The 25,090-nt window shown below is 40.7% G+C and overlaps 1 protein-coding gene across 6 annotated transcripts in view; it reads right to left on the bottom strand.

Annotated features, from left to right (window-relative positions):
- The window catches only part of NPAS3 (neuronal PAS domain protein 3), an 827,147-nt gene that overhangs the window by 279,251 nt on the left and 522,806 nt on the right, over positions 1–25,090 (bottom strand). The gene's annotated exons all lie outside the window — the stretch shown is intronic.

Genomic DNA, 25,090 nt, shown 5'->3' on the forward strand with positions numbered 1-25,090 from the left:
GCTTGGGGAGAAGCAACATTGCAGACCACAGACTAGGGAGAAGAGTGTTTTATAATACAAAATATTGGGTATTTTAAGTGGATTTCACCGGCTACAGTAACTAAGCAGAATATTTTCAACACTTACTCCAATGTCCAGTTCTCTGAATTCCCACAGTATATGGACACTTGTGGTATACATTTCTGTTTGATCATGAATAGATATTAGCCAATGTAAAGTAAAATCAACTGCAGAAAATTCTGGAATAAGTAATTTGTTCTCTACTAACTTTTCTCCAGTAAGCAAACACTTACATTCTATACTTGTATTTTGGACAACACCTGATGTGTATCAACCTGGGAAGAAGGAAAGTAGAGACTGATCATGAATTTATCTCAGAGCCAGAGCACATCAGCCAACTGAATCCAACTACATTTTTGTGTCCAGCTGTCAGTCACTGACATGCAGGTGTTAGGGAGCAAATTCCTTGTTTTGGAAAAATCTGTTCTTCCCTCTTTTGAATAAACAAATAGGACAAATGCATGTTGCTGATTTGAGCATGGCTCAGTTATTTTTAATTTAATTTTTGGAAACTAATTTTTAACCCATACACCAGAATTCCATTTGTGTGATAAGGGAGTGCAGATGGGCTCCTGAGGGATATGGAAATTAATCCCAGTTCTGCTGCAAGACCTTTTAATAACTCATATATTATTTTACCTTATGTGAATTTCTAGCAAGTGGGCTTTCTTCAAAACTTTCTGGGGAACATGTCTGTAGGGCAACACAACAGAAATTGCCAAAGTTGGAATGAAGAAACTTTTTTCTTTCATACAGGGTATATGACATTTCTTTCCTTTCTCTCTGATACTGTGGGCCTACTGTGTGGCTGCAATATCTATACTGAATTAACAGTTCTAAGACGTTAATAAGCACTGCATCTGTAGAATCAATTTTTTACTAGATGATATACAATTCTGCCACCAGGAAACTTTTACCAAAAATATTGGAAATGATCTGACTTTGATCTCTCTATAACTTATATGCACAATCATTTGACATCCTTGCCAAACTTTTGAAATTTTTACATAAAATAGTGAAAGTAGATAGCTGTCTCAAGCAATTATTTAACTTACTTGGGAGCAACACAAATTATTGGATTCTTTTTCCACATTTTGCCCTATTTTCTTTTATTCTAAGGAGTTAATTATTTGATAAGCACTAATACAGAGAAGAATAGAAAAAGATCTTCCAACTGTTGGTTATTTCCCCAAGTAGCTGTAACATCCAGAACTGGGCTGAGCTGAAACCAGGAGGCAGGAATTTCAACATGATCTTCCTCATCTTCTATACCTTCTCAAGATACACGAACAGAAAAGTGGAGTAGCTGGGACTCAAATAGAGTCTACAACTTGGAAACGCTGGCATCCCAAGTGCTTGCTTAACTTTCCGTGCCTCAACATCATACCCTCTACCTCCACCTTGAAATATTTTTCCTTCCTTGCTTCTTTTGTGCTTTTCCAATCGGTTGCCATAACTCCCATCTCTCTCCCAATTCTCAACTATTACATTTCCACATAACCACAGCAATGTTGGTCTTCCACTATCATGTATCAGGTGTAATTGATTGTTCCTAGTAACTCCTGTAAAGGTTGGAAGCCAATGTGATATGGCTTAGGTTAAATTATTTCCCTGATGATTAGAACAACACCTAACTCATAGTAAGAGCTGAATCTGTTTCAATCAATACAGATATAATTCTGAACAGAAAACTGAAGAAAAATATGTGATTTCACAGACTCTGCTACTTAAGTTTAACAATTTAATTCATTTAATTCTACTGCAAAAGGGCTATTAGCCTTTAAAAGGGCCAGCCCATTAAAATGCTGCATAGGGACTGTTAGAGAATTTCCACCCCATATGCCAAGGAAGCTAAGAAAACCAGTTTGCTCTGCACATGATTAGAAGTATAAAAGTCTTGGGAATCACATTTCTTAAAGCTTGTGCCAGATTTTATTATTGGTAGTTTTGTAAATGCATTACATATTCTATGGTATTTGTGAAGTCCTCAAAACACATGTACTATAAAAACCATCTGCCAAGCACAGTAATACACAACCTAAGATAAAAAGGCCTGGCATCATTAAGTCAGCTCAGGGAGGAATTCAAGATGGCAGCCTGAACAATTCAAGCTATGCATAACTGAGCTCTCATTTATGATTAGCCTGAAACTCAAGATTCACTGACAGCTCTCTCCTCCCACAAAAAAAAAAAAAAAGATACGAAGTATAAAGATTTACTAAGCTTTTCCAGATTTTCTTCATGAAAATTTTGGAAGCAATTCCTGGGGTTCAATGTGGTAAGTGACAGTTACTGGCATTTTGGACTGATACTGATTTTTGAACCTGTGAATAGTTTCTACATAGTATTAAATACTGTCTCGGTAAGACCTTACACAGACCTGATCAAGTAGCCTTCATACCAAATGGCTTTTAGCAGAGCATTTATAAGTTACCAGTGAGTTATGAATGTTTCCCCGAACATTAACGTCCATCCTCCCTCTACTGGAAGAAAAAGAAAGATAAAGGAAAAGTGAACAAAGCACAAGAGGAAAAAGGATTCTTTTGGGAATAACTTTCTTGCTTCGGCTTTTCCTTCAATTCACTAATTCTGGAAGGAGTCTCCTTCTCCCAGGTGTCATGTCATTTCTCATCAAGCTCTCTGGAACATTTAACATTTTAAGACTCAGATTTGTAATAAGGCTAAATGTATTACCAATGCCCCATACTGCCTATGGTTGCTTGCATCTTGTCAACAGGTTATGCGAAATCCATCAGAGCTTTGGGAATCCAATGATATCATTCCCTCCTATCATATGGGTTTCTTCATTTTCTTTTCTGATCATTTATTAAGCAATTTTCATAAGTACAAGGTGTCTTTCAATATAGTATCTCTAATCCCTAGGGTGGTTCTAGAATGATAACGATTATAGTTATGAGACTAACTATATTTATCTCCAAGTCAATAAGTGATTCCATTGGAGTAGAAGCTCAAGCCATTTATAATGTACATGGCAAACATCATACCTTTATATAGTGTGCATTAGCAGTTGTTACTGTAATGGTTTTATAGTCTAATCAATTTACCTCTTTAAGAAGACAAAGACAATTTGAAAAGTTGAAGATTCAATTGGGGGCAGGGGTTGATGGGTGTGTAGTGGTGGAGCAAGGCAATCTTCTGCCTGCAGACCAGCATCCCATATGAGTGCTGGCTTGAGTCTTGCCTGCTCCACTTCTGATCCAGCTCCATGATTATGGTCTGGGAAGGTAGCAGATGATGGCTCCACTGCTTGAGCCCTGATAAGCACTTGGGAGAATATCAGGATGGGAAGCCCAGATTTAGAAGCCAGGGCTCCTGCTAACAGCGGGATCCTTCTCCACTAAGCAAGATGAAGCATTTTTTAAAAAGGCAGTTGGGAGGGGTGGGCGGGAAACACACTTTCATTACAGAAAAAACAAAGAATGCTTTTGATCATCCTTCATTGTTTTCCCCAAGTCATTGGAACTGGTAGCTAGACTGAAAGTGGAAGAACTGGGACATGAACTAGAGCCCATATGGGATCCCAGAGTTGCAGTAGAGGCTTTGTCAGCTACTAGACTTCTGGTTGCAGCTTTCAGCTAATGCACTTCCTGGCAGGCACCAGGTTAAGGCTCAATTACCCTTGTGAAAGACTTGGTTTGAATCCCAGGCTCTCAGCTTCAGTGTGGCCATTGGCTGGCTGCTGAGGGGATAGGAAGAGTAACTAGTGGAGGAATGATCTTTGTCTCTGTCTTTCAAATAAATAAACATGTTCAAAGGTGTGCTTTTTAAATGTTTGCATTTATTTTAAATTTATATGTAGTAGCTAGCATTAAATCTTAGAATCTAATAGTTTCTCTTGAGGTAAATCAAAGGCAACATTTTAAGTATCAACATCTATCAAGTCTGTATTTGTTAAAATATGCATTTTCTAGGATGCTTGTTTTACAAATTGTTCCTTACTATGCAGGAAGTCTACTCCAAGCCTATGAAATAATTCAAGCCACTTTAGTCATGTATTGACTAGTTGTTGGGTCAGGGGTCCCAGGGTGGCCCATTGCCTATTGGCCAGCTAGCCTATTCCTTCTCACAGTCTGCTTTTCAATGGGACATAAGCTGCAAGTGATGCACACGTGAAGATCATACTCTTTCCTGAACAACAAATCCTACCTCTGCTTCTCCCGTTTGCCTCTACAGCCCACTACAGGAGAGCTGAAAGACTTGGCAGCATAGACATCCAGGTCAGACAAGCCTTTGTACGCGGCTTCTGGGAAGGAAGCCATGCTCCCTCCTACTCTACCAAAGTGAAAACAACAAACATAACCAAATCAGCAACAACATCTTGGCTCATTTTCACATTACTTCAAAACTGCACCTGCTTTTTCTGCAGCTGATTTGGTAGTGAGGATCAGAGTTGGGAAACTAGACTATCAGACTGTCCTGATTCTTTGTATTTTAATATATATATGTATTTGTATATTTCATATAATATATAATAAATAAATATATGTGTATTTTATTATATATAGAGAGAGCACGGAAACAGACTTGGAGAAACACTCCAAAGGGAAATTCATATGGTTTTTCATTCAGAGATACTCAGGCTCCAATCTTGAACATGACTTGAGATTCTTGCAGCTTTTTTTTTCCCACCCACTTCCTGGAATTTTTAGAAAGAAATGTCTCGTGTGTGTTAATGCATTTCTTTCAAACAAACAAGCAAGCAAACAAACTCAACTTGAACTCTATGAATTCAATTGGCTAGGTATGGCCCAGGGACTGCTGGCTACCTAGTGTGTAGGTACCTTTTCAAACCCCCCTTTTGATTTGGGCTTTAAAGCTATGTGTTTCAGAAGAGATCTTTGAGAAGGAAAGCATCAAAGGAAAAAAAAAAAAAGAAAGAGAAGCGCCATGAAGTTTTGGCTCCATTTTTTCTCTCCAATCTGATTCCACAAGGGAGGAGCAGAGCAGAGAGTGGAGTTGAACAAGCAGAAACAGAAGTACAGAAAAGGCATTCTCTCTGTTCTTCAGGAGCTGAAGAGGGCTGCCAGGGACAAATCATGGAAGTAGTGGGTGGGCGAGAAAAAAGACAAGGCATTTGTAAAGGAGAAAGAACGCAGACTAGCTTGAAAGTGCAGGGCACTGTTTAGTCTGCGAAACACTGTGACCACTAATGGAGGGACGTACATCAATGATGACTGCTTCAAAGATCTCTTGTGAGCCTCAGTGCTGTGGCTTAGCTACCCAAGCTGTTGTTGACAACGCTAGTATCCCATATGGGTGCCAGTTCAAACCTTAGCTGCTCTTTTTCTAATTCTGTTTCCTGCTGCTGTGTCTGGGAAAGACGTGGAGGATGGCCCAAATCTTTGGGCTCCTTCACCCTTTTGAAAACCAGATGAAGCTCCTGGCTCCAGGATTCAGCTTGGTTCAGTCCTGACAGTTATGACCATTTGGGGAGTAAATCAATGAATCTTCCATCCCCCTCTTTGGCTCTTCCTCTACCACTCTGTAACTCAACATTTTTAATGAATAAATAAGCTTTCTGTTGTTATTGGTTAAAACTCTGTCCACAGGCAGATGTCTGAGTTAAAGCAAGAGGCAGTTAGATCACTTATCCTAAGCAGGATGACCAGAGCATAAGGTGTGCTACAGCTTTCAACCATTTTACTCCCTGTCTTCAGAGGGTTGAGGTGGTACGAAGAAGTTGTACTGGGGCCAGTGTTGTGGACTGGAGGGTTATGGCAAAGCTTATAACACTGGTATGAAACAGTCAAGTGTCGGCTTGAGTCACCACGCTCTACTTTCATCCCACTCTTTGACAAACTACCAGGAAAAACAGAAGCAAATGACCCATTACATCCAAATGAGAGATCCACATGGAGTTCCTGGGTCCTGGCTTTATCCTGGCCCAGCATTTCTGGGGGAGCAACCCAGCAGAAAGACTCTCTCTCGTAGTCTTATCTTCTCTCTACTTTTCAAGTAAGGGGGAGGAATTATTTTTAAAAACAGGGTAGAGGGACAATGTTGTTGCTCAATGAAACAAGCTGCCACCCCTGATGCCAGGATCCCTTAAAAATCAGGGAGTCAAGCCCTGGCTACCCTCACTATGCCCTTCAAATAAATAAGTCTTAAGAAGCAAAGATACTGCACCATTAAGGATTTGGGGATAAAGAGACCCAGATTGGTTTTCCTCTTCTTTTTGGCTTGTTTTTTTTTTTTTTCAATTGTTCAAGGATTGGCAGAGAATTTATGAAAGAAAATTGAAATTTCTATTTTTTGTAGGGCCCCATTTATAGAGTAAAAGCAGAAAAGTTTTTATACTCTTGGGGGAAAAGAATCTAGCCTGGGTGCAATGATCTGTCCGATAATATTTTTCAGGAAAGATATATTTCTAAGTAAATTCTAATGTGTTTATTTCAGGGTTTATTCATAAACAGATTTTATTGATTTGCTTGAAATTTATTATTTATGTGAGTGGGACACACAGGTAGGTACACAGAGGAAACACAGGTGTGCATGTACACACACACACACACACACACACACACACACACACACACACACACAGAGTACTTTCCATCTGTTGATTCACAACTCCCTCTCCCAACTGCCTACAGCTCCCAGGAGTGGGCAGGTGAAGCCAGGAGGCAGCAACACAGGTCTGCCATTTAGGTAGCAGTGGCCCAAGTACTTGGTCCCTCTTCTATTGCCTTCCAAGGTGCACTAGCAATGAGCTGGTTCTGAAGTGGTACAGCCAGAACTCTTACCTGGCTATGCCACCAGGCTGGCCTCATAAACATGCTTCTGAATTTAGAAGCATCACGCCTCTGTGCAGAAGCCATCCTCATGTGCTGCATGCATCTATTTAGGCTCATGTCTACCTCAAGTGCATTCCCAGGCTCTGTGGGTCTCTCCTAGCATCACAGCCACTTCCCCATGTCAGGAAGCAACTAGCGTTGAGACTTCAGATACAAGAGGCTTCAGATACAAGAACCCTCCCTCCCTCTCTTACCCAGCAGTAAGCAGGTCCCCCTCTGTCCTCCGGGGGTTATATGTGGAAGACCTGTACCCCTCCTTCATCTCACACATCAACACTGCACACACACTGGCAGAGTATACATGCACGACCCAAACCCCACTGACCAAGTGGTTGCAACTCTGCATATTTCTGCCAGTGTGTTGTGAAAGGACTCACTCTCCAGGGCAGCCCAGGAGCCCAGGGAACAGAGCTCCCGACCACACAATATAATTTGGAGCCATTACGACATATTGTATGTGAGACACTTCGGCAGAGCTCTTAATATGCAGAATTTTGCATAGTATGAATGCTAATCATTTTTACGACGATGCTATTCATATAATATGTAATACTTGCTAAACAAAATTATGAAACATAATTACTGCTCAGACACAGTTGCTGCTTTCAGTCCTCAAAAACCCAGTCATTTAAAATTGTGTTTTCTTTAAATAAATGGCAACAATCCCCACTAAAGACTATGTGCCTGGATAATTTCCTTTTCAGAAAAGGAGCCTTTTTATCTTCAGTGAGTGACAAAACACCCTTTATGAAAGGTTTATAACTCAGCCATTTAAATTCGCTTCAGGCTGAAATTTGGCATGCAACTTCCCATCCTGGGAGCACAGTTTTTATTTTACTAAATTTTAGTGAAATTGGTTTGGCTGCTCTTTAGTCACAGGGAAGCAAAGGGGGCTAGCTCCTCCCTCTACTTCCTGAGACGGAGACAGGGGCTTCATTGTATGCCACTTCCCAGGGCTGAGTCCCTGCATACGTGCTGGCATATACGCACACGTGCATACCACACACACACACACAGAGCCACGTGAAGCTCCCTCTCATTGGGCCTCAGCTGCACTGTTCAGAGCAGATCTACACTTCAGGGCCACAAAGCAAGGTCCTTATATTGCTCCGTAAAGAGCCACATGTAGACAAGACTATTTCTTCCTTCTGGCAAGAGTGTAAAACAAGAGGGTGAAAAAAAAGAATTAAAAAATAGCTCAACTTTGCCAAAACACCTTCCCCCAATTTCCACAGGCATGAGAGGTCTCATGCATTTCACTCGTCTGTGCAAGGAGTGAGTGGCGAGGACGCGTGGATCAGAGAACGCGCACTGCCACAACAGTCTCGTGTTTCAGTTTCCCATCAAATTGATGCTGAGAAGCTTCCTGGGAGGTGTCAGCTCACTTCTCCATGTGGACAGACCCCCAGCGGCCCGGCGAGCGTTGAGTACAGAGTGCGGGCGGCAGGAATGTCATTGTCATTACACAGCTCCCCCAGCCAACACAGATCAACACACCTTTCAGGGTATTTTAAAGACAAACAAAATGCATATCCTGAGTGCTGAAATCCCATAAATCAAGGTTAAGGGACAGTGTAGTTCCAACAAATATAGTGACAGGTTAAGATCAAGGGATGCCTTGACATTCTCCTCAGAAAGGTCAATCTAACTGGTCTGCAATGTAAAAATGAAGAGCCTGCCATCATTGCCATGGCGAAAGGTCAGACACCAGCCGATTGGTGATAGAATTATCAAATTAACCAATCGATGTGTGTGAGTAATAGATGTAAGCAATCCTCTGGGAGGGCCACAGGGCAAATGCCAGCTCATCAATAACACAGCGCTGTGGACAGGAAGCTCCTCACTTCAATCCATGTCCCTTCCATTACCAAGAGGAGCCAAACCAGGGCCCAGTAACACCCTATTTACATATACCATTCTAAAAGGTATGAAATGCAACCGTTCTAAAGATTTGTCCTTCGCTGAAATCTACAAATCTTGGCAGAACCATCGTCATCACAGCTAGTTAAAAAAAACAAAAACAAAAACCATCAGCTCTGTATTTGCATGAGAGTAACATCCATGGCCCCCTAAGTAAACAGCAGAGCCCCTTCCTCCACCTGCTCTTAGCAGATTGAGAAGCCGACCCCCTTACGCCGCCTGTGACGGCTACAGGTACTTAAATCTCCTGCTTGAATGTATGCCAACTTTGGCATTGTTTAAAAAAAAACTTTTTTTTTTAAAGATGCACCTATTATCACAGCGACATTAAAATCTCTGCAGTATTATCACAGTGGGGGTGTTAACAGTTCTCACTGCTAATTAGGGATTTACTCTCCATCGATATGTAAGCACAAGTCCTATTAATGTTAATGGGGTTACACGTCTGTATCGAAGGCAGCATAGATTCCTAAGTGAGCGTGATTATCGCCTTCCCAGTGAACGTCTCAGAGTGTTTGTACAACACTTTGATTATAGGCCTTTCTTGACTACATCCCAAGAAAAACTTAAATTTTAGTGCAGCTGACCAATTGTGGTAGACTGAGCAAGGGGAAAAAAAATTATCTCACATAGTTTCAATAAATCTGAATGAAAAAATTGGGTCATCAAATTAGATATTTGGTCTACAAATAACTTGAATCTCTGCACATCTTCTAGAGATAATTAACACAGACACTCACTGTCACTGTCAGGCAGGTATAATGTTATATGAATACTGCCAATGCTTTTGTCTTAAAAATTAATATGCTTCACCATTTCTTCCCACAAGCAATGCTTAAGGGCTTAAGAAGAATAAAGTATTACAGCAAAGAATAACATTTTATTGCTCTTACTAACAAAAATATTTTTATCATACTTGCCCTCTGAAGGTGAATCAGAAAACTAAGCAATTCTATTCAAAGGTTAAAATTGTGACGGTTGAGATGCTAGCATTATATTGTCTAATCTGGAAGCGCTTAGTCCTGACTGACTATTGAAAGTATTTAAGGCAAAAGGAAAATCCAAAATTCACTTCCTCAACGGCCCTACCTACATATGCTAGTCCTAAACAGCCACGTGTTTTTGTTCATGACGACTTGCGCAATGCATGTGCAAAAGAAAATGATTCCGTCACAGCAAGTTTCAATGGACAATGGACAATGCCAACTAGAGACCTTGCACAGGTTTCACCCATCAAGGACCAGGATGGCTTTTTCTGGGACCTAGAAACCTGCATCTGAACCTTGGCTTTGCCTCTAGTTCCTAACACAATGCCAAGTCAATTAAATCTCTTCTCAATAATCACCTACTAGACACCAAAACCATTGTTTAGTGTTTTCTCTTTCAACAAATGTATTCAGAGAAGTGGCTTTGAATATATCAAATAAATGGTTTTTCTGTTTGTAGCCAGTTTCCCTTTAATTTTGGAGAGTGTGTGTACAACAACTTATCCCCGGGTCCCCAAATCTGTTGCCATGATATTGCTGACATCTTAACCTTGAAATCACAGTGGGCGTAAGGCATTTGCATGGAGGTCACAAGCCAGGCAAGACCCATTAGGGGATTCACTGCAGTGAGGAACTGTACTGACGCTCTGTGGGCTGGCAGTTCAGTTCTTGGGGTCAGCTCTGACCAGTCTTCTAGAATAAACACACATTCAGGCCTCGGGACCTATTGTTGTTTCTGGCAGTGGCATCTGAGGTTTCCAGAAGAGCTTGTTCCTGAACGTGAATTCATTTTCACTGGGCAAAGAGAGCAAATAAGGAGGTAAACAAAAATACAGAAGGACTTGATTTTTTCCAGCACAGCAAAAAGTGATGGACTGCCTGCAGATGTTACATGTGTGTAATGTTACATGTGTGTATCATAGAGCCCTTCTTCTTGCCTTCAAAAGCTTCAAGTTCAAGTGCATGCCCTTCCACTTTATCAGTATTAAAATTGACATGACAACCAATGAGGTCTGGTTGCAGAAGCTTTAAGTAAGCTGTCACCCTTTCCCAAAACTCCATGGAAATATGGACTATCTAACCATCTTTGAACAAGATCAAGGTTCTAGATTAATGAATGGCATTAACAAGGCACTGATGTGAGGAAGTACAACCCACTTAGAATGTCACTGTGACTGCACAACGAATCCTGAAGAAAAATTAAGAGACAATGATAAAGAAAGGAAAAAAGGCAATATAACAAGGGTTTAGACATTACTTTCAAAATAACATAAAAATGCACACCAATTTTTCTGCAAGTGTAGTAAGGTCATTATTTAGTAATATAAGACAGAAATGCTATGAAAAATGGGTCAGGCAAATAACAGGTTCAAAATTGATAGGCACCACGTCTCCCTATTTAATATGAGGTTGTTTACCTGTCCGTGAAACAAATATATACAGGGAAAATCAGTGTCTTCCGTGATGCTCAGACACAAAATCTATAATCTCTTATTACTTTAACTTTGCCTTGCACAAAGAAAACTTTTTTTTCTTGATTAAAAAGATTCTGCTTGGTGAATACTGTAAAAGAAATGTCAAAAAGCAACGTAACAGTTCACAATATTTCAGTGAAAACAATGCATTTGTAATTAAAACACTTGCACTGCCCCCCTTCAGCAGTGGTGTTCCTGAAATCTACCAAGAATTCCAGATTTGAGCAGATGAAAAAATCAATAAAAAGCAGATCAGCAATGCTGAGGTATCGAATTGGACCTACATGTGCTGTATGAATCTCTGACTCATAAAACAGTATTACAAAACAAGCATGTACCACTCAGCAGGAAACTCGACAATCTAATCACCTCCCCTATTCCGAGGCCAGCCAATTTATAATATGTTCTGGAGGTTACTCTTCTCGCACTTGAAACAGCAGCATTCACATCTGACAAAACGCAGCACAAAATATTGTGTTGCAGCAAAAAGAAAAAAAAAAACCAGTAAGAAGTTATGAAAGATTTTATTAAAGCACATCCAATTTAAGTCACCACAATCTAACTGGCTAACTATTCAAATGTAACTTTGCATTCTTTTAAAATGAAGTGGACAGTGCACCTTACCAGCCTAGCTTTAGCTGATGCATTTTCTTTCTTCATTAGGGGAATAGATGGCTTTTGTTGAATAACTTCTTCCTGTCTTTTTTTTTTTAAATAAAAGATATAACGTTTTCTAGATTGACATAGTTTCTTGCTTTCAATGAAGCCAATTTCAGTTCCAGGATTCTATCAAAATCCTTCCTGATACAGGCATATGGCTATATTTAATATCATAGTTATTATTTGTCATGAGCTTGTATGAAGTTTGATGTCATGGAAACAAAAGCCATATGAAAGAGTCAATCCAACAGTGTGTAAACTACACATGGATTATTCGTATTGAGCCAGTCAATTTGCTTAAGTTCAGTTCCACTAAAAACAAATAAAAATTAATCCGAGTCTACTTCTGCAATGCATGAGACACTATGAAAGAAAAAAAAAACCCACTCAGGCACTAGATGCCATAAGACCCTTCCAAGTTGAGTTTTGCTGACTTATTGTCACCTTCAAAGCAGATTGTGGGTTTACTGCTACAGCAATCAGGCAGAATGGGTGCAATTTGTAGCTTGTCGTCATTGTAACATGCACATCTTGACAAAGAATAGTGAAATTGCCAGCCACGTCCCCCTGTCCTGTCTTGGCTGGTGGTTTACACTTTGATGCCGTGCCTCACTAGGGAAAGTACATCTTCAGACCACAGTGCCAGTGGGTAAGAATGGAAACAGGCACTGGGGCACATTCATCCAGCTGTGCCAGCTCTGGGCACACCTAAAATGGTGCCAGTTGTGATGCCAGGGAGGCTCTTCACTTGGCTTTCCACTTCAGGATGATGTCCAATTCACAGACATAAAAGGGAACACACATGACAAATATTCCCATCTGTAGAACTAACAGCCCTGTGTAGACAAATCCCTGAATGTCCTTAGCCAGTGCTAGAAATGTGCTGAGTCTACTCAGAGCACATATTCTCTTCATGTTAATATTTATCCATCCTGAAATTTTATTTTATTTTCAATGGACACATAATTTACCTGTTTTATGGGATACAGTGTGATGTTTTGATCCTTGTAGATGCCATAGAATGACCAAAGCAAGATACTGAGAAGATCCATTACTTCAAACATTTACTATTATGTCGGTAAGAAATTCAGAATTCTCTTTATCAGTTCTTTTGAAATGTACCAGTGAGTAATGCTATTTTCTCAGCATTTTAGATTCCCTAAAGCCATGTATTAGGGACCTTCCTGGGACTCAGCCTTCCTCTCTGGCTAATCTGTTGACACCACTAGAGAGCGCTCTTTTATGTTTTGTGTGGAATTAGAGATTGCATGATGTGGTGGATGCTGGGAACAGAGGGTGGGATGAGAGAGGCACGGAGAGGAAGACACGGCAACCTGTACACTGAACACTCAACACAGGTTTTCCGACAGGCTATGATGAAATCTGAAACCTCCCACTGGAGTCCTCAGTCATCTCAAATTTGGTATATCCCAAATAGTGATATAGACTTCATTCTTTTTTTTTTTTTTGCAACATTTTATATTCACAATGATTGTGAACAGAAGGTACAAAGTTCAGTTCTTGTGTGCTGCCCACCACCACTTCTCCTGACCCCTAAACACACACACATACACAATACACACCTTGCTCCACTATCAACTTCTCCCACCAACACAGGGCATTTGTCCATGAACATACACTGACACATCATTCCACCCAAAGCTCATAGTTTACATAAAGGTTCACTCTCGGTACTATAAAATTAAAAGCTTTTTTCTAAAAGAAGCAGTGATTTATTTTTATGAAAGGGGAAGACAGAGTGAGAGTGACAGTCACCTATCTTCCATTCAATGGTTAGCTCCCCAGCAACGGGCTGGGATGTGCCAGGCCAAAGACAAGAACCATGAACTAACTCTATGTCTCCCATGTGCATAGCATGGACCCAGATAATTGAGTCATCTTCCACTGCTTTCCCAGGTGCATTAGCAGGGACCTGGATCAGAAATGGAGCAGCTGGGAATTGGATCAGTGCTTATCTGAGATGTGGAAGCGACCAATAACTCAAATGATCTCTATGTGTAAAGTGAATCTTGAACCACTGTGACAGTGTGTACAACCTACCTTTGTCAGCTTGTCAGCCCTGCGGATGCCTGGGGATGTCTTCTCGCCTTCCGTCTACTGCCTGTTCTTTAGGCACTCAAAACTTGTCTTCTGAAAACCTGACGAGGTATCACTAGCCTGCTTCAAAACAGTGCCATGAATTTCCACAATAGAAACCAAAGGTTCACCTACCTTGTCAGACCTTTCAGAACTCATTTCTTTCTCCAATACATCCCATGCTACCTCCTGGCTTATTCACTAAGCCTACACCTATTTACTTTGAGCTTTCCACAGCCCCAAGCATCTCTTCATCTGAGACTATTACTGAGGTTATATTCTCTCTTACAATTCACTTGCCCCTTTCTAAGTTTTTCTTATCCGTTTTAGGGTTGTGCATAAATGCTGCTATCCTAGATGTGTGAGATTACTTCTATAAACAGCTCCCTTGCTTGAATCCCCATCCAGGCCCTGTATTACTACTGACAGAATCCATCCATCTGATGTGAATGTATGGATACACCTGTGTGTGTGAGTTCTCTAATTCTCAGAGGATGCAATTCTGGTGAAAACAGGAATGGTGTACATCCTGTGTATCATTGAAACCCAAGCCCCCCCAGCATGTCTGGAACTCAGGTAACAATGCATAAGAAAGGGTATGTGAATGGATGTTTGTTAATCAAGAACTCCTCCTCAAGGGTTTTCATTTTCATCCATCAAAGGCAGATAAAGCTCCAGGTTTGCTCACAAAAACACGTAGAAGAGTATTTTGTAACAGATAATAGATTCATGATTCTTTTCCATCTACTCAACGTTATGCTACTTTCCTTTATTTACAAAACATTTACCATTCTGATGTCATTTTATTTTTCTTCCTCACTGTAACAGGTAAAAGAAGCCTGAAAATGCCTGGCATTTTGTTTTTCCACTTGCTTTAATTCATTTTCTGCTTAACTACTTATAATTTGGATTTATCTCCACCATTCAAGATAATCCCTTTTCTGAAACTGGTGACTAACAAAAAATAATAGTAAGATTACTTTTCTCCCTTTTTATCTTCCATGCTATTTCAACAGGATTACCTCTCTTGATCATGCACAGTTTCACTACAGACAGCCCTCCTGGGATTCTGTGGAGCTGGGCCTGTTCCTGGAGTTTGTTCTTTTCCCACCCTATCCTCCACATGGGGATCTGGTTGACTCCCTTCTTGCTTTCTCTTTGACAAGTAAATTAGTCCATTGGCCACCTCTTCCATGGACTTGATGTCTAGGCTTTTGTCTCCAACTCCCAGCAGCCCCTGCTCTCTTCAGAGCCTGCTTCACATTTTAAGAAGTTTTGGTAGATCAATCTAGATACCCTACGCTCCCTTCATCTCAATGTCCCTTTACTAACTCACCATCCTCGTTTTCAAGGCAGGTATTGCTTCTTCCCTTTCTGTTTGCAGAATGACAAGGCAACTTTCCCCAAACATGCTCAACAGAATCATCAGTGTCTTCTTAGCCATCCCTTCTTTATGCATTACTTTCCAGAGTTAAGATCCTGTGAGTGTCTCCACAGCCTCCATCCTAGCCCATAGCCTACGACCTAGAAGGAATAGCAAAGGACTTGCAACTGGACTCCAGTACCTTTCCCTGATCGACTGGGTTAGCTTTCCTAGAGCCCAGCCTTTATATTGCACTGCTCCTCAGAAACATTGCCTTCCTGAAGCCTAAAATTTCATACTTCCCAGGATGACATCCAATATTTCTGTTTCATCTGTATTATTATTCCATACATAGTCTAGATGTGATTCTGCTAACACAAAAAAATACTCCCATGTATTTATTTTGGTCAAAGGTTTTAATCTCTGAAATATCTTCTTTCAATAGAAAACAGTTCCCTGTTCAATCTTCAGTCCTCAAAACGCTAAAACCATCTATCAGCGTTTCTGGCCAGTTCATGCAGATGTAAGTTCACCCTTCTACAATGCACATGGTACTTTGTCCCTTCTTAAGGACTGTCTTTTTTCCCCTAATATGTGAATTATTATTCTTTATCCAAAGCAGTCTGAAAGTTACTTTCCTAACTTTTGCAACATCACAGCATCTCATATACAGTGAATGTCTAAATTGTAAACACAAGCAATTTAATGCCTAAGAGTTCCAGGAGGCTGGGAAGGGCCACTTGAACAGAGACTCATGTCAAATGGGAGTTCGGGAGCAGCTTTCCAGAAGATAAAATTCTGGGAGTCAGCCAAGTCAATGACCTGGAGTTGGCAGCATGCTTGGGAGTTTGAGGACATAGAATGGACAGTGGGTAGCGAATTAAGTGCAACTTTAAATCTGAAAGACAAATTCAACTCTCCTGGGGATTAGGGCTTTTAGGTACAGAGCAGAAAGAAATCAATGAGTCCTCTCATACAGTTTTAGGGGAAATATCAAATGGTAAATTATCTAACACTCATGGTTTCCACTTTGTGACCTGTATGTTACAAACAAAACAAAACCAGAAAAAAACATGTTTCTTGCTTGTGGGCCAACTGTTTTCTAAATAGCTGAAGAGGTGACTACAAAAAAGGCCTAATTCAATAATGGGATCTCTTAGAGGAAATTCTCAGTACATTCATATTTTAAGCCTTTTTAAAAAATGACTATAATTTGCTCTAGCAAAGATATTTAAATATTTCCCTCTAGCCAATTGTAAATCTCATTTCTAATCTCAAAGCTCCTGTAATCAAGTCCTTGGTAGTTTAAATAAAGCCTCCATTTGGGATTAAACTGCTATTGATATACACACTTATTTCTGATTTCATGTGATATATGGTGAGCGTGTCTGAAATGCTTATCAAATAATCATAATTAAAGTGCATAATTTTAGAAAGATGATCCACTAATTTTAAGAATTATGTCTGGGACTTGGGTAAGGGAATGAAGAAATATGAAACAAAAATTTAAGTGGGCAATTACATTATAAAACAATATCTTCCATACATGTTAAGAAAAATAATTAACACTCTTACTTTGGGAGAAAAAGATTTTTTTCCCCCTTTCATTTCCATGACCCAGAATTCTGGGAAATTCTTCTATTATGAAGAAATGGAACCTTTTCTCCTTTCCTCAGATGTAAGGAGTTTTTGTAGCATGTACCAATTATTTCAGACTCCTTCCAGGCAATATTGTAGGAAGTTTGACTTTTCTTCACCTCTTCAAATTTAACCACTGGAATAAACACCTCAAAACAGATTCATCCAAGAGCATAAACAAACCAAGCATGAAGGCTCCCAATAGGAGGCCAAGGCGGCTTGAAAACTGGTGTACACGCTCAGAAAAGTGATCTTCTTTGTCTCTATTCTTTGTAGTGAAATTCTGAGTTTGGGCTGGATTGATGAGGTAACACCTTGAAAATGTAAAGGTTAGGGGAGCAAAACTCACACTGCTAACAGTGGGGGTCACATGGCCTGAGGAGGGGTGCGTTCTGTCAGAATACAGTGGGCTCCTGAACACACTGCAGCACAGCTGGTAGGCTGCCAGGATGTTCTAGGTTGACTAGCCAACTTAAAGACCAAGTCAAGCAAGACTGCTTGCGAGATTCAGAACTGAGGGCTTGGGAGACCATTATCTTCCCTTTTCCTGATAGATAGCTCAGGGCTGTTAACATAGTCACACAACCTGGCTTCTTCACAACAGAACATCTATGGACCACTCACCTCCTTCCTCTTAGTCCACAGTTGCATTGGCTAGGTAAGGAATGTAACTGATTACTTGACTAAACATTGACAACTTAAGTGGTGGTTTATCAACATGGTCCCTCTGTAAGTCTTCAGGATAACTGGAAAAGGGAGGCATGATAAGAGCTGAGGCTTAGCTGAAGAAAACTCAGAAGACTGTTGAGGAAGAAGGCAGAGTGATGCAATGAGTGAAGCCGATGTTAGGGATGCACACAACCTCTGTTGCAGTACCTGGTTTGAGTCCTGATTTCCCCTACTTCTAATCCAGTTTCCAGTTAAATGTGCTTGGTAACCAACAGAGGTTGATAGAGGATCTCTGTCACCCCTTGAGGGACCTGGCTGGAGTTCCTAGGTCCTGACCAAGCCTTGGCTATTGCAAGTGTTTGGGAATGAACCAGTAAATGAAAGTGTTCTTTCTCTCTCGGTCATTTCACCTTTCAAATAAATAAATCATTTGTTTAATACTGCTGGGATTACTGAGAGGAAAGAATGCTTGCAAAAATTATTAAAACCTTTACTTGAAAGGCAGAGACAGAGAAACATAGACACACAGAGACAGAGCTTGAAACTGTTAGTTTAACTCCCAACAGCCAGAGTTTGGTTAGGCAGAAGTCAGGAGCTGGGAACTAGATATGGTTCTCTGTAATGTGTAGTAGAGTCCGCAGGGATCATGTGTTGCTTTCCTTCACCTGCTGCACTGATAGGATGCTGTAATGAGCAGCATAGCCAGGACTGGAACTCAGGCACTCCAATATTGGATGCAGGTGACCCAGATGGCATTGTAACTGCAACACCCAATACTTTTATAAAGCAAGAATTTTGGGACACCTTGAAAATGCTACTCTGAGTGGCCTTTAGTTTCATTCTTGCTCTGTGACTTAGGATCTGCCTTGTAACTGTTGATGCAACCCTGGTTGCATGTGTGGAATTGCCTTCTGAGCTTGATGAGGTCGTCCCTGCCCATTTACCTGTCCTGCAGTCTCTTGCTTATATAAACTACAGAACAGGACATCTACAGAGAGCCACACCCATGAGGGAGCTTGACTCCTTAGGTGCATCACCTCTGGTCCTTCAGGCAGAAAGAACAGAGTGGTAAAGAAATGCAGATTCAAGTTTGCTTTAAGGATTTGGATAAATTGCAAAAGGAAGAGAGATTTTAACAAGATCTTGTGAAAAAACAAATTCAAAAATATATGCCATTTGTTAACATTTTATAGATTTCGACTTTTATGAGACACGATATAATCAGAGCATTTTTCACGCTTAAAATATTAGCCTTTTATACTTGTTGATTGTGAGAAAGGGTAATAAGGTTTATTTCCAAATGTTAACACAAATAATGAGAGATGAAATGCTGTTACATGATGGTGGGGAGGCAGAACCGACTAATTCCAGAGGCCTGGATTTTGCTGAAAATATGTATATTCCAAGTTTTCCAGATTTGACTTTTGCCTGTGAATATTTGTGGCTTTATTTTTCATGGGATTGGTTCTGAGCAATCTTTCTCGTGATTACTCAAGTGTGGAGTATAAATTATTAGCCCAGGCAAACACCAACTTAAATGAAGTAGTTTTCTGAAAGTAGAGTGTGATTAAACCACGCATTTCATTCAAAGCGCCTCATGTTTTACCAATCTCCATGGCTCCTGGTGTCTCACCTTGAGGAAGATGGATTCTTGGTGATCATTTGGAATGCTATGGGATGTTACACCAAGATGAAGCTCAGCACAGGAAGAATCCATCAGGGATTCTCATCACAGACCCGAGAAGAAAAATGGTCCACACCTCAGAGAAGGGGACTCTCTGGGCTTTTTATTTTCTAGCTCTGAATTGTTACCTATGTTACATCAAGGACATTATTTACTAACCCTCTAACTGAATCAGTTCTATCCACCAAAAACAGGAGTTTCCATCCTCATATTAAAAGACTCTGTCCAGGACACGGCACGATGGCGTAATGGTTAAGGTCCCCCCCTTGAGTGCGTCAGGACTCCATATGGGCGCTGGTTCTAATCCCGGCAGCTCTGCTTCCCATCCAGCTCCCTGCTTATGGCCTGGGAAAGTAGTCAAGGACGGCCCAGAGCCTTGGGACCCTGCACCTGTGTGGGAGACCTGGAAAAAAGTCCCTGGCTCCTGGCTTCATTGCGGCCACTTGGGGAGTGAATCATTGGATGGGAGATCCTCCCCTCTCTCTCTCTCCTCCTCTCTGTACATCTGCCTTTCCAATAAAATAAATAAATCTTTTTTAAAAAAGACTCTGTCTAGTCCCCAAAGGAGCCCAGGCATCAGGAGAAACCAGGGCCACCATCCCTCTCCACTTGATGTGTGTCTTGCCCTGCAATTTAAAACTCACTATATTTCTCTCAATCACATACCTTCTACAGGTAGCCACATTCATAGTGTAGTGGGGACCTCAGGAGCAAGACTCTTTACTGAACTGTTTTCCTAACAATGTACCCTTCTGCTGACAGTTGCTTATTGACCATATACTTCAACACAGGGAACGCTTGGAAATGATCTAGGCAGTTACTCTGAAACACAAACTCCACCGAGACTCCCTTTCCCTCACACACATTCACAGATGTGTGGACTTCACTTGTCACAAATGTGTGTGAGGAACTAGTGACTCCTGAGTCAGTCATTATCAATTCTGGCAAGTTTTAAGTCAGCCATTTTGCAATTACTGAGCACTTCCTATCAGAGACTTCATAAAGCACAACAATAATAGGAAGAATGGGATCAGAACCTCCTCCTTTCATGAGTATGCTGCAAAGGAAGAGAAAGTATTGTACAACAAAGATGACCATTAACTCATCAACCTTTAGGCAATCACTATGGGCCAGATACCTGTCCAGTTTTGAGAACAGACGGTTGAACCCACATCTTCACAGTGTTCATTAACCAGTCCCTCAGTTCTTTCTGCCTACAGCCATTTCCTGCACCAAATGGTCACTTTCCATGAGGTCTCCTTGGCCATATGACTCATTGTGATAGCCCTGTCAACTCTGATCCTGCCCATATCCCTTCCCTGGTCTTTGTCCACAGAATCTATTGCATTCCAATATACCACATTATCCCCTTACTTTTTTTTTTGTAACATCTAACATCCTTTATTAAAGTCTAAGTTCCATGAAGGTCAAACTTCTGGTCTGTTATCTTCATTATTCTACTCTTCAACCTAGACATAAAGCCTGGCCTGGAGTAGGCACTTGATAAATGTGTGTTGAATGGACACTTACCATGGGATTTCCTGCTGGAATTGAAATCCAAGCTACAGAAACTTGAATCCTTGCTATAAAGCTAGCTATTGGAGGGGAGGGGAGGGGGAGTTTCTGGAAAGCTGTCACCATTCACAGGATGGTGTAGGTCAGAAGCTGACTTTTGATAATAGGAACACATTTTACTGAGGGAGGAAAGTTGTTCAGGGTTCAAGCAGAAGGTGGGAGGGGACGACTTCTATTAGCAGACTTACAGTTCTGTGGTTACTTTTCTAATGGATGAGTAACTTAATACCCTATGACATGAATGTTTACTTGATACCATGATTTCTCATCATTGATGATCAGTTTGGTCCCTTCTATGTCAAGGGCACTCTGCATGCTACACTCCCTTGGGACAAAATTCTGTGCCTTGGGTCTTCCTTTGCCATCTGCAACTACATTCTGTGTTTAAACAGAATGGTTGAATACCTATTAATGGTTTGAAGAGGTGTCAAAATTTTAACCACCCTAGGTGGTTGGCAGACTTTAAGCTTTTTGCATCTATTATCAAATTCATCCTTTAATTCTAGTTGAGTAGAAGAAAGAGGCAGGAGAAGGAAAAAATGGCTGAAAAAGTGGAGATGGAAAAGACAAAACAGGAGATGATGTCTCTGTATTCCATTTTGTCAGAAGGCGACACTGAGGGAAGGAGACTGGTGAGGAGGAAGAGCAAGGAGACGAAGGAGTCTTTCAGGTGAGGTTTCCCCGAGTGCATTCTTCTTGAAACTCTGAAAGTCAGGATTTCCAAGTACAGGCTACTATGCACTCCTTTCAAAAGGCCAGGGTGTAGCTCCATAGCTCTTCAATTGCTCTTTCTTTTAAACTTTCTACAGGATAGCGGCTCTAGGGAAAAATTTTGTGCTCTGAAAGTATAGTGACTGAGCAGTAATAATGGGCTAGAGGAATAAAGCAGATGTGTGGACTTAGAGGGAAATCTTGGCTCTATGTGTGTGTATGTGCGTATATGTATATGTGTGTATATATGTATATGTGTACACACACACACACACACACACACACACACACACACACAGAGCCAAGACCTACAAGTCCACTGGATGAAAATATTTGAAAATGACATACTGATGTGTTTATAAGGTCATTTAATGAAGATGAGCATTACCCGGATGTTCCATAACTTACTTTTCAACAAAGAAGGGTCACACTACTTAATTCCAGAGGAAATTCCATCATCACCACTGGTGAACTAATTTCTTACTGACAGCTTTTGAAAACACACTTGAACAACCTTTGTTTGCTGGGAAGAATTTTTAATTTTTGTCACAGGTTGCAGTAACTTGTTTTAGAAAAAAAAAACTTACATCTGAGGTCAGAAATTCCCCATTGCCTATGAAGCAGTCTTCGTTTTGTCACAATAATCTGCGTGTGTATTATATTTTTCTTCCCTATGCCGACATCCCTTTAAAAAATCCCATGCCTTGGGTTGGGCGTGGTAGCCTAGTGGCTAAAGTCCTTGCCTTGCACGTCCAAGATCCCATATGGGTGTCGGTTGTAATCCCGGCAGCCCACTTCCCATCCAGCTCCCTGCTTGTGGCCTGGGAAAGCAGTTGAGGACAGCCCAAAGTCTTGGGACCCTGCACCCACATGGGAGACCCAAAAGGCTCTAGGCTCCTGGCTTTGGTTCGGCACAGCTTCAGCCATTGCAGCCACTTGGGGAATGAATCATGATACAGAAGATCTTCCTGTCTGACTTTGCAATAAAAATAAATAAATATTTTTTTAAAAATCCCATGCCTTGCCTTACACAAGTACTACATCTTATCAATCAACTCATTATGTTTGTTAAAACATGCCTATGAGGATATAAAATAAACAGTCCTGTCCTTTGCCTCACTCTTTTACTCGACCCCATCCCACTCCCCATCTTTTCATCACTGAAAAATTCATCTGGTAAAATTCTTTTATGCATTTCTGAATGTGGCCCTTTGATCACTGCTGCTTTGTTTATTTTCTTCACTGTGATTTTTTTTTTCAGAGATTCTTGCTAAGTGCAAATTAGAACAGGAGTTCCAACCTCTTGCATAATGTTGTAAAATAAATAAATAACAGAATGGTATTTAAATAACTATTCAAATCCATGTCAGTAAATGATCTAATTAATTACTCCTTTGGGGCTATGTTATATGTTTGCTTTCCTCTTAGAGAGGTGAAGAAAGTGAAAATAAATTTCCAGCTGTTAATGGGGTAAACTCTGTAAATGGAGAAGGGTCAAAGAAACAAACTCTAATTTGTAACACATTTGTTTCTAGACACTTCATTTACTCTGTTTCTTTAACCCTATTTGAATGTTCCTTAATGCTTCTTACATGATTTCATATGAGCAGTACTGACAGACCCTAGTTGAACTTGAAAGGATACTTCCTGATATTTACAAGGAACAGAGTACAAGTCAGGCAGGCAGAAAGATAGATGTTACCCCTTATAATTCAGTGTTAAGATGCCAGATTTTAACCAAGTCTGCAGAGATTGGACAAAATCCAATTTGTCATTATTTATTCCTAAGCATTGTGCTTATACTCTGTACTTTTTCATTCTTATTCACCATTTACCCAATTATATCTATCCTTATTAGACCCCTGCTGAAGGCAGCATTAGCCAGAGAAGTCCCATAGCTTAGCTTAATCCTATTATCTCTTGATAAACGGGGACGCACCAGGCTCTAGATGGCCAAATTCAGCATTACTCTCCCCCTCCCTGTCTCCCGCCCCGTCTTCCTCCCCCCACCAAAGAAAAATGCAGTTGCTCATCCTTATGCCTGATGTAATTAAGATCTGGAAATATGCCCATTCTAATCCTTACTGAGAAGCAGCATCACTGTCAATGCCGAGAAATGAACTGCAGTTAGGATGCAAAGGACTGACACCTTGGTGACATGCACTGATGTGTAGGGCCTCACTGCCACATTGACAAAGTAAGGTTTATGTCTTCAGGGTTTTAAACGCTTGCCAAAAACACAGCGTTCAACTCCAGGGTATAGGGGTCACAGCGGGGAAGACTACAGGCTATCTTGAGGAGTGAGGTCTGTAGGGTGTGAATTTGGATGCACACTGGCATGGCTGAGAAGGAAACGAGAGAAGGATGGAGGAGAGACAGAGATGGGGGGAAAGAGGATGAAGTATCTGCCTTGGGATTGCTATAGGAATTCCTTGGAACAGCAAAGTCTGCTGCCTTTTCTGCACTAATCTCGGACTGTAATTTGCCTTATGGAGATTGTCTGAAGCTCCACGATAGCGGTGTATGGCTGAATCCTCGTGGAATTTCTTTTGGAGCTGTGGCTGTAGAGGACTATCTATAGATCAGTGAATCACTCAGGCTGCATTATAAGCAAACAGGCAGGAAAACTGTCAATGCTTATTAAAGCCCTTATTAAAATATATCTTCTAATATATAGTTGAGTAAAGAATAAAGCCTATTTTATCTCATAAACATCTCTTGGGCTCTGTGCTGCAATTACATGATCTTTTCCCTTCCACTCTATATACTATTTACAACATCAAAAGGGCTTCGTGCTTCTTTTCAAAGAGAATTTATTATCCAAAAGGTTGCATTTGGGAAGGAAGCCAACTCAGACCTCCTGAGAAAAGGAGTGAAACAATTTCGTTTATTTAGAAACAAATATAATTTTGCTAACATTGGAAATGGCTTTCCCCTATTTTTATCCTTTCATTCATACAAAAGGTTATAGAAATCCTCAGACTCCAACCATTTCTTCAAGTACTGAAGAAGCTAAATGTGTTCACAAGCCTCATCCTGTTAAAAGGACATACTCATGCCTTTTGTCCCAGAAAAAAAAAACACGGGGGGGGGGAGAGAGGGAGCTGGCAAAGAGGGGATTGCCAGAAGGGTTAAGCTAAAGCAGAGTTTTGCACAAAATTGGAGATCGAGCAGTATTGATTGGCTCTTGGTAAGATGGAGGGACTGACCGAGAAAAAGTGTTCGTGGAGTTTCAGTTCTTCTGATGCTGCCAACTCCTGTAAGAACTTGCTCTAATCTCTAGGGATTGCAAGCTGAACTTTAAAACATGGCTCTAGAACTTTTCTTAACAGCATAGGAATAGGGATACACTTGTTTTATTCTACTGTCATCCATGTGGTTACCAGAGATCACATGACATTGTGACAGGTGGGTAAAGGGTAGCCCAGAGAAGTTTC

This window comes from Ochotona curzoniae, unplaced genomic scaffold, assembly GCF_017591425.1.
Source record: "Ochotona curzoniae isolate NIBS_2020 unplaced genomic scaffold, NIBS_Ocur_1.0 scaffold_4701, whole genome shotgun sequence".
Taxonomy (NCBI): domain Eukaryota; kingdom Metazoa; phylum Chordata; class Mammalia; order Lagomorpha; family Ochotonidae; genus Ochotona; species Ochotona curzoniae.